The sequence below is a fragment of the Taeniopygia guttata genome, chromosome 2 (assembly GCF_048771995.1).
Source record: "Taeniopygia guttata chromosome 2, bTaeGut7.mat, whole genome shotgun sequence".
In the NCBI taxonomy this organism is placed as follows: domain Eukaryota; kingdom Metazoa; phylum Chordata; class Aves; order Passeriformes; family Estrildidae; genus Taeniopygia; species Taeniopygia guttata.
In genome coordinates, this window is record NC_133026.1 from 147,848,850 (window position 1) to 147,863,563 (window position 14,714).

A 14,714-nucleotide genomic window follows, 5' to 3' on the forward strand; every position below is an offset into this window, starting at 1 on the left:
ACCTTCCCCTCCTTTGTGCCATAGACAAAATCTGAGCAGATGTACAAATACTGCACCATGCCAATCAAAATGTATTTAAGCACTTAGGAGAAGAAAACAAAGTATCTTATAAAAAGTCAGATTACATAAAGTTTGTTTTAGAAGGATGCATGTTTACATCTCTGCACACAGAGTGACTGAGCTGTGACCCCGGGACAAAATCCCTCAGGGATATGGTTCCATGAAATGCTGGCTCTGGCAGCAAAGCTGGCCTCAGCACAAGTCCCCACACTGGAACTCCCTTCTCTTCAGTTGTGGCAACAAAAACTCTTTGTGGGCTTGAGCACACACCAGATCATTAAGTGGTGAGCCTAAAGCTGAGCCTTAGGAAACAGATGCCATGTTTGGTGTTTAAAGCACATCACAAGAGCGGCTCTGTTTCAGTGGGACCTGAGACACTGCTCTACTAAATGTGCATCCTGAGAACACCATCTTGAGCACTCCCTCCTGCTGACGTCCTCCTGAGAGTTGTTTATTGCACATATTTTATTCTTCCATTCAAAAGCATCTTTTTTGGTAGACATCTTTTCTTCTTCCAGACTCCCCAAGATAACTAGAATTCTCACATTTGATCACCTCAACAACAAAGTAATACTAAAATTTTATTTGAGCTGGACAAACCTTTAAATTCCACAAGAAAGTTAAAATAACTTACTGAACTAGTAGTATAAACCAAGTTTTAAGTTTAAGGTTTTATCTATAAGCATTAAATAGCTCAGAACAAAAAGGACTAGGAAAGAATTTCTCTACCCACTCAGAATTAGCAGATATTAAGATGTAAGTCGTTTATAATAAATGTGAAATACTCTGTGTAATTAAAAACCCCATCCACCTTACATAACACAAGTTCTGAGTGAGTAAAGCCTACAAAATACATGTTCTGGAGTAGGGGCAATTATTTTAATTACAGACTAGTCATAAAATGTTTAACTGCTGGCAGTCTCAGGCATCACGACATTCAGTAGCATTTGGAAGTATACATGTTAGCTCTTATTATCCAAAACTGAGCAGAACATGTATATTGCATTACAGACTAAGGGTCATGGATTACTCTCCTGAACAATCTGGTTTAAAGTCTCTACTGTTTTCTCATGCCTGATTTCCCCTCCTGTGAAGGGTTTAATTGCCTTTCCCTAAACACCTCCTTCCATATGCAGTTCCAGGGTGAGGCACTGAGGAAGGCACTTCATCACTCCAGAATATTCTGTGATGCACTGGGGCAGCCTGCACATGGCAAGGAGGATGACACCAAGCCAGGAGCATTTGTCCTGGGAAAGGATAAAGAGGCAGGACAAAAGCAGATATCTAAAATTTAGCCCATTTGAGCAAGACTCTTAAGGGATGACTGAAAAAGTTATTTCTGAAGTGGAAGATGATGGGGAGTGATCAGATAATTTAAGAGCCAGGAATAATGGGTAGTAGATGGAGGTAGACTTTGAAGCTGTAATTGACACAGATAAGAACAGCATCTTTTAAACATGCCAGAAAAAGCAGTTACAGTGTTCAAGTGCAATAGGAGGAGGCACAATGGACAGGTTTTATCTAAAAGAACAGAGAATTACTGTTCCATTATGTCAATTTTGTGGTAAGCATAATGCTAGACTTCCTGCAGCACTTTCATCTGACTCCAAGTGCACGTCTAATACAAGAGCCAGAGAATAACAAAAGTGTCTCAGAAAGGTCTTCAGTTCTTTCCTAAGCCCTGCTCAGTTGTGTTCATGTTCATTTTAGACTGATATATATTCTGCTTCTTTTTGTCCAAGTTCATTTAGAATTTGGCAAGATTGAATATTGGCATTCTTTCTTCTCAAAGAGGGAGACAAATTAATTTACCTGATGGAAATAAATATAACAGAGGCTTTTATGCAGCAAAGAACTCCAAAGTAAATGACACCTGAAGAGAAGCTGGATTGAAATACCAGTGCAGAATTTTCTGATGTCTGCATCCAGCACATTTTCCATGGCTAGTTTTCAAGGGCATTTTCATAACTAACAACAAATAAAACAGTAGAATGAAGAATTTCTTCATGGAAGAGATTTCTGTTGGGCATTGTACACAGGTTGGGTGTGAAGAGAACTTTAGATACAGAAATATTTCTGATCTTGCTGAGTGTTTATTGGAGGAGGGGACTGATGAAACTGTCACTTTGTCAGCTTAACTGCACATATTTTACTCTGACCTTTGGCCATATTTTAGCAATGACAAAAACATAAAAAGCAATAGTTAATATTACAAAAACAGATGAGTAATATAGTCCAAAACCTAATATGTAAGCAAAATTTTATAAAGCTTCTCAAATTGCTTGCAATCTTATCTTTGTTATACTTTTACTACCTACCTTCCACTGAGGCATAATATGACTGTGTTGAACACAAAACATGCTACAGGCTTGATAAGTCAATAATCCTGAGCCTCAAATAGGTACTCTTCACAGACAGAGCCTATGAACCATCAAAGAACCAAAGGAAAATCACTGCCTTTCCTCAGGGTTTGCCAAAGTAGAGGAAGTGTTATATAGGTCATTTCTGTAGTCCACAAAATTCTATGGTTTTCTTTTCCCTAGGGAGCACTGTGATGCTTAGGATGCACAAAGAGCCCGTGCTACATAATTATCCAACATGACGCCTAGGGCAAATGACTTCTTTCACACATCTCAGTGTGTTTTTAAGTTCAGGACTTGGGGGTTTGACAAGCAGTGTTCCTGCATTTGTGACGCCACCATCTGGAGGTCAGCAGACTGGGAGCCCACCCATCAATACCGAAATAAAATGAGGTTAACAGTGATCCTGCCCAAATCATTTAAGACTGAACAATTTTCAATGCATGTTTCCAGATCTCTCTTGCTAACAAGGAATTGGAATGCACTGTTTGACAAGTAACTAGAATTTCTGAACCAGTGCCAAAGCATATGACTGTAAGTTGTGGAGTACACAGCACATTTCAGGTAGTCACAAATGTATTTTTTTTTTAGCTGTAGTAAAGCTGGCAAGTATAAAACTGTTAAATGGGTCCAACTGGATACCATGAGAAGATTTCAAATCTTTTGGGAGGTTTTCCTCCTATAAAGCCATTGGGCAGTCCCTCAGGCATTTACTGGTGTAAGAAATAATCCCAGATGAGGTGGTATGCACTAATTAAAAAAACCCAAGAAAGTGGGAAAAATAAGCACAGCCTATGAAAAACTGGAATGAGCAAACTGAAAACGATGGAAACACTGCTGTCCAACACTACTGAATATCCACGGAAAGAAGGAGAGGATTGAACAGAGAAACTACCCCTTATCTCATCCTCTTCTTTGAAGTTTATTGCATTAACTTCCAGTCATTCATGTAGTTATCTTCTGTCTTCAAGATCTGGCTCTTCCATTATCATGAATCTCTTTTACATGCAAGGATACAGACTGACAAAAGCTGTCTCAAATAATTAGGAGCTGCATTCAGTTTTGCTCACAGGAATTATTTTTTAATGATGTGGAAATATTCTAACTCAAAGATTCTATGGTTTAAAAGAATTTTACCTTCTTGATGAGGAAAGGAAGGATGAAGAGACACCTTGAACCATCATTGCATACAATGACTTTTCATTTATCACTACCTTCATAAGGGAAAATAGCTAAGAATCAATTTATCAGTCATTACAGAATTTAAATAGACTTTAATAATTCTGGTCACAGTTGTCATTGTCACATTAGGACCTGTCAGTGATCCATTCTGCTCAACACATCATATAGCCCCAAACAACAACAACAACAACAAAAAAAACCCAAGTAGGTGTACTTCTTCATGAAATATTCAAATGCTTTCTTGGAAAAAAAGTGTAACACTGCACAAGCTGCCAGTCTAATAGGTGAGGATTTTTGTTCCTCCCAGAGCCTTACAACTTATCCTCCTCCAGTGCTTCAATGAGTGCATCCCACAGACATCCATGCTAGCAACCACACTATTTCACCTGTGAATCATGTCAGATTGACAAGCCTGTAAGTGCCCAGTCATTCCATTTATTTGTCAAATACTTTTCTGCCAAGTTGGTTTATGCTCAGGTTTTCAAGTAATCTGGCCATATCATGAAGAGTTATCTAGATTGATTTAAGTTTAGATTTAATATTAGCATTAGCAAGAAAGGCATTCTGAGTTTATCTGTCTTTTCTTCAGGTTGAATAAGTGTTTGGCTGAGCACTTTTACCACCATGTTGCAGACAAGCATCACTTATTATTCTTTCTACAATTCAATGCAAAGTGGACAATGGGTTCTGCGTTGGCATCTGACTGGCTTGTGAAAGGACACATCGTTTGGACTTGTGCCTTTTTGAGAGTAAAATGGCTTTTGTCCAAGCATAATTGCTGGTGTTTTGAGTTCAAATCCTCTCTGCTCTACCACACCAACAGACAAGGAGAATACTCCTGTAAAAGAGCAGCTCTTAAAGGCAAGGCTGACCTTCAATCCCTCTGCAAGGTGGCTGCACCACCTTACAAAGCCTTGTCCATTCTCAAAATACACTAAAAACTACTCTGTAAGATCAAGCAACCAATTTTGTAAAGAAATATCGCACAAAATACATTACCAGCTTATTCCACTGCTTACACTTAGGTTTCTCATTCTTTAAGCTGGTATAAACAAGTACTTCCTCTAAGAGCACCATTCTGTTCTTCCTTTCCTTTGCCCCTTGTTCCTTACTCCCACTGCTTCCTGTGCAGCCACACGAGCAGCACAGCAGCGAACCAGACACTGTAACTGATCCAGGCTGAAAATGAAGCTGACAAAAACATGTCCAAGCAGCTAAAGAAATCCTTTATAAAACCCTGTTGGCTGCAGGGATCCATACCATCATAACAGGGAGGCACAGGAGCAGCTGGAAGTGACCCTTTGGGCAGCAATACCCAAAGCCAAAGTGAAACTGCAGCTCACAGGGGAAAGGAGGTGTTGGTGAGTCCCTGCAGCTACAGGGTCAAAAAGCAAACTTATCTGCCCAGCTCCAGACACCTGCTGTGCAGAAGGCAGAAGGAACCTCAGGCATGCTGGGAGAGCTCTCTTGTATTCTCCTTGCCAGATGCAAGGCAGAACACCACTTGCTTGGTCAACAGGCAGTTATTTTCTCCCTGGCAGCTTTGTGGCTCTGTTGCTAATAATTAGCTGCTGTTTATAGAAACAGAACGGGTGACAAGGAATGTTTTTTTGGCCCATGTCAATACTCAAGTGTTCAGTGACTGCACTAGGAAGAAAAGCATCTAGAACACATACCTGGAAGTTTTGGCCCAGCAGGATAAATGTGCCCAACGAACCTACTCAAAGTTCAGAGGAAGGCCTGTATCCTTCTGTGATCTGATGAAGTTGTTCCATCATAAAGGTGCAGACAAACTCTGTGACTTTCTGTATAGGTGAGTCATAAGGCCTTTGGTTCAAAAGGGCAGCAATTATAGGCAGGCAGTTGTTTCTATTCCCATTAAGACGTCTGACAGCTAAATGCAAACACTGAAAGCTTTTGTAGCTACTACTTGCTAAAAAGAGAATTGTATTAACCCTATCAGAAGTGGAAGACTACACTTGCTCAGGAATAATTTTTTAAAAGATCAGTTGTATCATGTATTACTTAACAACATTTCCATATATGAGCTGTGTTACCTCCAGATCCTGAAAGTCAACTTCTCACTTTAAAACAGTCTTATGTTACACCAGACGTTGTGAATCACTAAAACCCTGCCAAGGGAAAAAGGTTAAGGCTAACTGGGTGCAATAAAGAACCACATTTGACATGCCCTAACATCTAATTAATCATTTAGGTAATCAAAGGCATTGAAACACAACACAGCATAAACCAGCTTCTTCTACAAGGACATCGTGCCCAAACCTTATGACTAATACTGACTGCAGGTCAGATTCTTAGCAAGTTCATCTTGAAACCTGAGATTTGGGGGAAAAAAAAAAGAGAGAGAGAGAAAAGATCCACTGGAAACAGCACAGTGCTTCTGCATCATGACCTACTTTTGAAGCTACCACACAATTTAGGCCACAGAAGCAAGGTCTGGGCAGGGGTAAATCATTCTGCAGCACGTTGTGAATTAAAACAATATGAAGCAATCCACCTCACACGGAGAAACAGCATTTCTCCTACTTCTTCCAACACAAACTTTTGCCTGCCTTCAGGACTCTTCACACACTGTAATTCTGTTGATGTCTTTTACAACCTTGCTGTTTAAGCCAAAACACGATTTTTCAAATACAAATTCAACTAAGAGAAGCAGATGATGCTGGCAGCTTTTCTCCTCTTAACACTGAACATCTGACATCCTCTACTCCCCCAACAAATAAATATCCAAACCATGATCCAAAACATAAAAGGAAGGGTGTGAACAGCTTGATTTTGGAAGGATTAATGAAGACTTGTTGCATCCTTTCCTCGGTATGTATACAACATTCCAGAAGTTATTAAAGCCTGACATATACAGGCTTACAAACTCCAGCCCTGCCTAAGTTAAATTTTCCATAGGGTTTCCTGCTTCCTTCTTTCCATAAAGCACGGCCTTGACTAGAACCTCCTTGGCTTTCTTGGGACCCTCTTTCCACCTCCTCACAGCTTATTTGGAAAATGACCAAGAGTAAGATTTTGGCTCCTGCTGGAAGATGGGGTGACGCAGTCACAGATGGCAATCTGGGCATGACAAACTCCCCTGATGGGAATTCTCCTTCCCAGACACATGAAGAGGAATAGAAAGCTCAAGAGGTAAGGTGGAAAGGTGAAGGTGCTTGTGACACCAGGGAGAACAGCTTTGTAAGACAGCACTATTTCATAATTATTTGTATTTTGGGGGCCAACATAATTTCTCCATTCATTACTGGGAAAAAGATGTAGGAAATCATGGGTCTTTATGCAATTACTGAAACAATTCTGGGAAGCCATCTTTTTAAGAGGGATCCAGAACTTAACGTGAGACAGACTTTAATTCAGTGAATTGGATATTATACTGCTCCCTAAAGGCACAGCCTGTTACTAATATTAGATCAGATTACATTGTTAAATCACGGCTGCTGCTGTTTTTAGTAGGAAATACTTCATTTTGTTAAACTGGGGAGGTGGCATTATCTGATTTAACTTGTATTTTGATTTACTGATAGACAAAAAAGTCATATATACTCACATTACCTTAATGTTTATTAAAACAGATACATGAAACAAGTAAGCAGCTGAGGGAGTACTTGCATAAATAGCAGTAGAGAAGCCCTCAGAGCTAATGGGAAATGTAACAGCTGAGACCAGGGATGCTGGGAAGAAAACAGGAACTAAGAAGCCAGCACAGCAAAGACATAGGCATGCCTGATTTGTGATGTCTGCATCTCCAATTAGCAGGTTCTACACTCAAAATTAGGTAAAGGGCAAGACAGCAAGTACTAACAGCTTTCAAAACCAAAAGCTAACAACCAAGTCACCACAAAAGCACAAAACTCAAAACCTCATGGGGACAGAGATCACTCAGGCCAGTGTGCAAACATGCTGTTACGGGCTGACACTGCTGCAAGCCACTAAGAAAACACAGATAGGCACAAACTCCAGTCTGGCCTGAGCTAAAGCTATGCTCCAGCTTAGAATATCCTATTAAAAGATCCTCAAGTTTTTAAACCATATTGACCCCAAATGTTATCTCCCATCACAATTCAACAGATTTGTTCCCTCTGTCTCTATGAAGTAGAACAACAGAGGAAAACAAAATTAAGGCTATCATCAGCAAACATCTTAATACATAACCAAGTGGATTAACTGCACCAATCCCACCTTCCTGCTGAAGGAGGGGCAATGTCTAACCCATCAGGACTGGTGGTGCAAGAATAATCCTATCAGGACATTGTGCCAGGAGCATTTTTTTTTTGCAAGTTCTTTCAACAAGGCTGTCCTCCCGACTGCAGTGGGGCAAATGGAATACACCAGAGCAACCTTTGCTGATTCTCCATCATAAGAAATACTTTCTATAATACATTAAGACTAGAGTTTTGCATGAATATTCATCCATAAAAATAGTCAAGCCAGGACTGATTACTTAGTCTGTATCTGCAAAGTTAGACTTCCCTTGCAGATGCTACTGTGAAAAGCACATTATTTTCACATACTGGCATTTAAACGAATCATATTCCCTGCCTGAAAATTCACAGGATGGTTTCTTCAGGCTGCAAATACTTAAGAAACCCAAATACTGACAGAATATGTATTAGACAATTACAGAAGCCATTCAATAGATCAAGACTAAAAAAGAGCATGGCATAGATCTTCATAAGCTGACTTCCTCTAGCATATCATTAATGTCTGCAAAGTCTAATTCATTGGAATTATCTTCAATTACCAGTCCCTAACCACATTACCATCATTCAATCTCAGAAAACTCTGTTAAAGGAAGCTTTTGAAAACATCCCTAGAATTTTGTTCAGCCTCCAACAAAGACGTAGAAGTCAGGTTTTGACCGGATTTTACTAACTCTGAGGAAATAATTACTCTCAGAGAAAAACCAAAACATCTCAGAAGAGGGTTTCTCACATGTCAGATTCTCCAAAGGGTTTGTAAACAAGTATAAGTAACTGGTTATATCATCTTGCACTAAGTGCTCTCATTTTGCCTTGTTTGAGTGGACTCACAGATCAAAGGGGAACCTCATCACCATGATTGCTTGGTAAAGAAATCAGCATTTACAGCCTAACCTGCAGCTTGAGCCCACACCGACTCATCATGATTGCTGGAAATTGTTTCCTGTCAGCACAAGGGAGAGAGATTCCTTCCCTTCCCCACGTAAGCTTTGCCGAGCTTCCCTCCATCTGAGCCAAGGAAAATACTCTAACATCCCCTGATGAAGTATTAAATGGAGCTCATCACTTCAGTACTGAAAGAAAGGAATAAAAGGTGTTTAGAGATAACATTTATTTCTTACTTTACTTCCTAGCACCAAAATAATACCACCTCCTCCTAAACCTGCTGCAAAGGGTGTGGTAAAAGAGCTATTTTCCACCCCTCTGGCCCCACACCTGCGATGCATGAGGTGGTGCTAATAGAAGAAACTGAAGGTTTAGGGTGCAGCACCTTTGGTAAACATCTCCAGTGCCTCCCTTTAGCAGCACAAATAATTACAAACAAACGTTGAGAAAGCACACTCCATAAAAAGTATTGCTGGAGCACTTGAGCAGATCCCTGCTCCAGTTTTTGACGCTGTCCCAAATACCAGCGTGACAGACGTGTTTATGTACACTGCCATGAAGTGGAGCTATTTGATTTAGTTTCTCAATTATTTAAATAAACATTTGAACTGACCTAGCAGTGATGCACAGCCTTTATATTTAAAGTAAGGTGTATAATTACAAAACAAGACAAAATTAAGAATCTCCTCTTAACCCCAATAACTATTAAACCTTAAAATCAGAGAATTACTGTTTGGTCAATAATATGGATAAATCAGCACTTTAAAAGGGTTGCATCACCATACTGATTTCAGACCTTATTTACAGCATTTAGGATCAATACAGTAAGAACTTCCACAACCTACTTTTTAATAAATTAGGGAACCCACATAAAAGTTACACCTTATAGGAGACAGAAATACAGGTAATAAACAGACTATATTTTGGCCAAGTTACAAACCATCCATTTTACTGCAAATAGCATGCTTTAGATAGCTGGTTTGTAAGCAGCCTCATAGAAAGCTGATGGGCACATTTAAGAGCAGCTTGATCAGGACATTTTGATTTTGGATGATGAACAAATGCTATTTTAGAATGTGTTTTGCCAAGTTCTAACCCTGTTAGAACTGTCAGGATAAGATATTTACTGACATGTACACTAAAATAATAAGAGGTTACAAGTGCTTGGCAGTTGGACTTGATACATGAGGACCAGCTAGCAGGGCAATATTTAGAAGACACAAGCCTCGTTCATTTGTGACTCTGGAGAACTATTAAATACTTGGCAAAGGCTTGCCAGAATTTGGCATTTTTACCTAATTTGGGAATGACTGTCAGCTGTTCTCCTCTTAGAGGATGCACAAGCTCCAGGCTCCATGCCATTTCAACAGCAGACATCTGGACCACTCTGGGGTGAGACCTGCAGCATTCCTGCACCAGAGAAGTGCTTGTACCCTGCTGTCACATCAGTGCAATTGCTATAGAAGTCCTTGCAATTGAAAATATTTGAAAGCAAACCAAACTCCCAGTCTAGGTTTAGCCCTTCCACAGTCAGACAATTCAGTCATGCTTTGTCAGTCCCAACAACTTTTCCTGCATGCTTCCTGCAAAACACTCAGCTGCCATCCTCCAAGGGAAACTCAACATATCACCCAAGGGACAGGGCTGCACTGTGAGATGGTGGCAGATCTCATCCATGAAACTCTAGGCATCCTCATTTCATCCAGATCATGGGTCTTGGACCTAAGTCCCCACAGAGACATGTTTCCAAGGCAGACTGGTTAAGTGGAATCAATGGTTTCAGCTGCTGCACTGTAACTATTTGTTACAAGGCAGCTGGGACTACCACAAGCAGGTTGTAAAGTAGAGATGCTAATGTACATTTAAATACCTTGAACATTGGTTGCCCCTGTGAACTATCATTCCCACCTCCTGCCAAACAAAACCAAAACCAACCCACCCAAAACAACAAGCAAATGCTGTTTGAAAGGCATCTAGTCTCCCAAAAGCATTTTGTTGGAGGTTACTATCAGATAACACAGATGGATTATCTAAACACCTTCAGTGAATTAATCTTTCACATGCTAAAGCAGCTTTTCTTGAATATCCATAAGAACAAACACACTGTTGCAATAGTGTCTACAGGACTAGGCAGGCGGCTTCTAGGAAGGGGAGAGTTTCTCTGCATTAAAAAGGTATTTAAAATCAACAAGTCATAGCCAATGTTAATTTAGCTGTAAGATTCAAAGTGATTGCACTTGAGTCATTCTATAGATACAGGGCAGTGAGAGGTGCAGCCTATACAAGCTTGATTGTTTAGGAAACAAAGCTAATCTAGTGGTTGTTTCTTTATGCAAGGCTAATTGCATACCAGCTGGAGTGCCTTTCCAGATCATTCTCAGAAGCAGAATCAATTTGTGGTCAGATAATATCACAGGTATTTCTCTAAGTAGGCAGAGCTGCTTTAATGTGTGCAGGCACTGAAAGCAGCATATGTGAAGAGCAAAACAATGAAGGAAACACCAGAACTGAAGTGCACAAAGTAGTTTGATACTGAAGTGTAACAGCTGAGCTGGCAGGTTATTCTACTAGACATCTAATATGCTCAGAAAGGGATGGGATCCTCTCTGCAAAGTGCACTCAGAGAACAAGCAATCTCTTTTGCTCATTCTATTACCCTGGATAGATCCTGGAATCTCAAGCCAAGGGGAAAATCCAGAGAAAGAAGTAGTAACCTGAACACCCAACAAGATAAATTTGGCTTTGTGCCTTTATTGTTTAAAGAGACACCAAAATACCCGTGCAGCTTGTGTAAGCTATCTTCAGAGGAAGGAATACAAAAGGGACTCCACAGACTGAGTAGGTGCAAATAACAGCTACAGCTTCAATTCAGGACTCAGTATCTCTTAATAATTTTAAAAGGCACACCTACCACAGCTTGGAGAGTGGGTGCTGATTTGAAGGATAAACAGGAACAGCAACATCTTGCTCAGATAAATCTTTAGCATTAGTCTAACAGGCACCTAACATTAAAGGACCTCTCAGCTCAGGGACTGTAGGCCTGTTTACAGAACAGAGGAAGAACTCACCAAGCTGTGAGCTGATCAGTGAATGCTGCCTTCAATGCTCTGAGGCTACCTGCTTATGCATCTCAACAGACTGACAGGAGCATTCTCTAAGCTTGAGTAATGGCACTTAGCAAGAGCATGGGCTCATGAAGGGAGTTAAGTAAAATAGCTCTAATTCATAATCTGTCATCCACACACCTTTATTATAGTGCTTGAAGTTTGTGGTTCCATCACTGACTTTTCCTCACCTTGCTCCGCTCACATTCAGCCTGGATTCATCTCTGCTGCTCTGCTCAGATGGCAGAAGAACAAGAGTTTCAGTCTGTACTCTTTTCTGTCGTTTAATCATCCTTATGGTTCAGCAGCAGCTGTTAGGAACAGGCACACCACAAGACAGGGATTCAGCTCTGTAAGCTCTCAGAGCTTTCTGTTCTCTGATCCTAAAAGTATAATGGATGCAGAGTCTTCTCACTGCTCCTCTGGGAAGCTGAGCCTGACCTCACAGTATTCCAGATGTCACATTTCCAGATCTGTCAACTCCTAATCAACTTGCAACTTATTATTGCAAGATTCTATTTGCAATAATATATTAAATTTATCCATTTTCAAAACTGTCTTGGTGCTTATCTTCCAGGAGATGGCAATTGCCCACATCAGCATCCCAAGCAAGGAGCATCACTAATGGCAGAGGTCAGACAAAGGATGATGGGAGCACACATACACTTGGCTGAAGCTATTTGGTGTTTCTGACTAGATAAATTTCAAAGGGATGTTCTTTTTCTGTGCTGCAGAAGAAATCAAAGGCTTGCATCTATGGGAAGAAATGGAGGAGACCAGGAGAACAGCTGTCATGCCTACCAGGGGATGAGTTAAAGTTATAAAACTAAAGTCAGGTGCTTGAATGAATACTGCACATATTACCTATTTTCAAATTTTCAAAGAGTTTTACATCTTCAGACTATTTCTTTAAACAACTGCTCTACTTTTAACTGAATACTTTCTCTTATCAGCTTATTCTGGTACAAGATAGTGGCTGGGCTTCCACCCCAGTTCCAATTAAGATAGGAATCTCTAAGTGTTAACTTCTCTAACATCACAACCAGCTAAATCCATTTATCATATGTAAAATTGGTAAGGGATATGACATTCATTCCTGAATTATTTTGCTGTCTCATTGTCTGCAAGGTGCTTATAAGTAAGTTTGTTGAAATTAATATACTTGCCATTCAACTTTACCACCCCAAGTCCTTGAAAAGCAGACAAGAAGTTGTTACCTTCATATAGTGATACATATAGTCCTAAGTATTTGAAGTGCTACACCTGCTTGAAATATACAGCTATTAAGAGCAAGCAAACGAAAAATAAGAAGTGAATGAGGCTTTGAGCAACTGGCAGTTATCCTGACATTAACTTTGCCTAGAATTTCTAAAAGCCTTGTGTAAGTACTTTGGCATATTGGATAGCTTGTCAAAGGCCTCTGGTTCAAGGAAGAGATTTTAGAATTGATTTTAGACAAGTAGAATTGCCTGAATTGGGTCAGTCAGGAAGTCTTCCTGTGAAATCCTGAAATACTTGGAGGTTTTAATAAATCAGCAATCATGTAGGATTTCACAAGTCTTATTAATTAGCAGTAGGATGTGCCATGCATCCCCGAATATATTCAGGCTCTGTCAAACTTTGATGAAACCATCACTGAAGTGGGTGGGACACTCAGAGGACATTACAACAGCTTCCACAAATTTTGCTGTGAAGATTGCTGTGAAGAGTAGCTGGAGTACTCCAAACCAGTATTCCCAAATAGGGTTTCAGGAGCTTTCTAGTGTTGGTCCAGAAATATTATCAGCCCATGCACTGAAAGCAGGTTTACAGGGATCTCTCTGTAAGGATTCAAAAGCATAGTGTGAAATAAAACAAAAACCCTAACAAATATTTATTCAAACACTGCTTCCTGATAGTGGTTTAGAGAAGGGATTGCACATTTTTTAGGAAGACCTGTGGATTCCAGCAGAGCAGCACAACCCAAGTCAGTACATCCTGTTGAAAGGAGACATTCCCACTTTTGTCCTAATGTTCTTTTAGAGGTGAGGATCACCTCATATGACAAATGATTCCTCATCAAGCACAACAACATTCAAGCCAAACACTTCAGTGAGCAAAGCATGCTGTACATCAAACTGAGCCAAGCAGAAAAAAACTGAAAGAGGAAATAATCAAAAGGACAGGAACCAGAAGACAAGACTACAAGGTCTGAAGGGCATGAGATTATTTCTAAACAAAGTCTTGACAGAGGGTTTCAAATGTAGAAGCTGTTGAAAGAACAACATGATGTGATCTCTCCATCAGGAAAGTGTAACAGAATTAGAGAATATTTACTAGATGCAATGGGTAACAGAAGTGCTCTTATCCATTATGGGGAGGACAACCAGCAGGTTCACTCCTTCCTTGCCCCACTAATGGATCAACTTCTCAGGGCTCTACAAGCTGAGGTTGCTCCCTGCCATTCTTTCATCTCCATTTGTGAGCACAGTTTCCCATCTCCCAGAGCCCACAAAGGCACAGACATTTGCATGTGCTGTGTGTAGGTGTGAGTCTTCAGCAGTAACACAGGAAGCTGAGGAAGAAAACAATTCATTTATTGTAGCTTGTGAATAGGAAAGTACATCTAGCATTTGACTAACAAAATCTTAAAGTTATTGCAAGTTACTGGTCAGTACAGAGGTATTTGACATTTTACACTTTAGCCACTTGTCAGAGTGAGGAAACCCTTAGGGTGATAAATTTCACAGTTACTGAATCTTATTTTAATGAAATGCATGGCTTGCCCTTCTGGGCTGTATTTTATTTTGGTGCTTTACTGAGAGCATTGTGCTTAGTCATTTTACTTTTTCAATTACAGGACCTGCATATGCAATAAACTAATGTTTTTATTGATTGAATAATCACCCGACAGATTTTCA

At 40.1% G+C, this 14,714-nt stretch overlaps 1 protein-coding gene across 3 annotated transcripts in view; it reads right to left on the bottom strand.

The window, feature by feature from the left end:
- Nucleotides 1-14,714, bottom strand: part of SLC45A4 (solute carrier family 45 member 4) — an 84,516-nt gene that overhangs the window by 37,134 nt on the left and 32,668 nt on the right. The window lies entirely within an intron of this gene.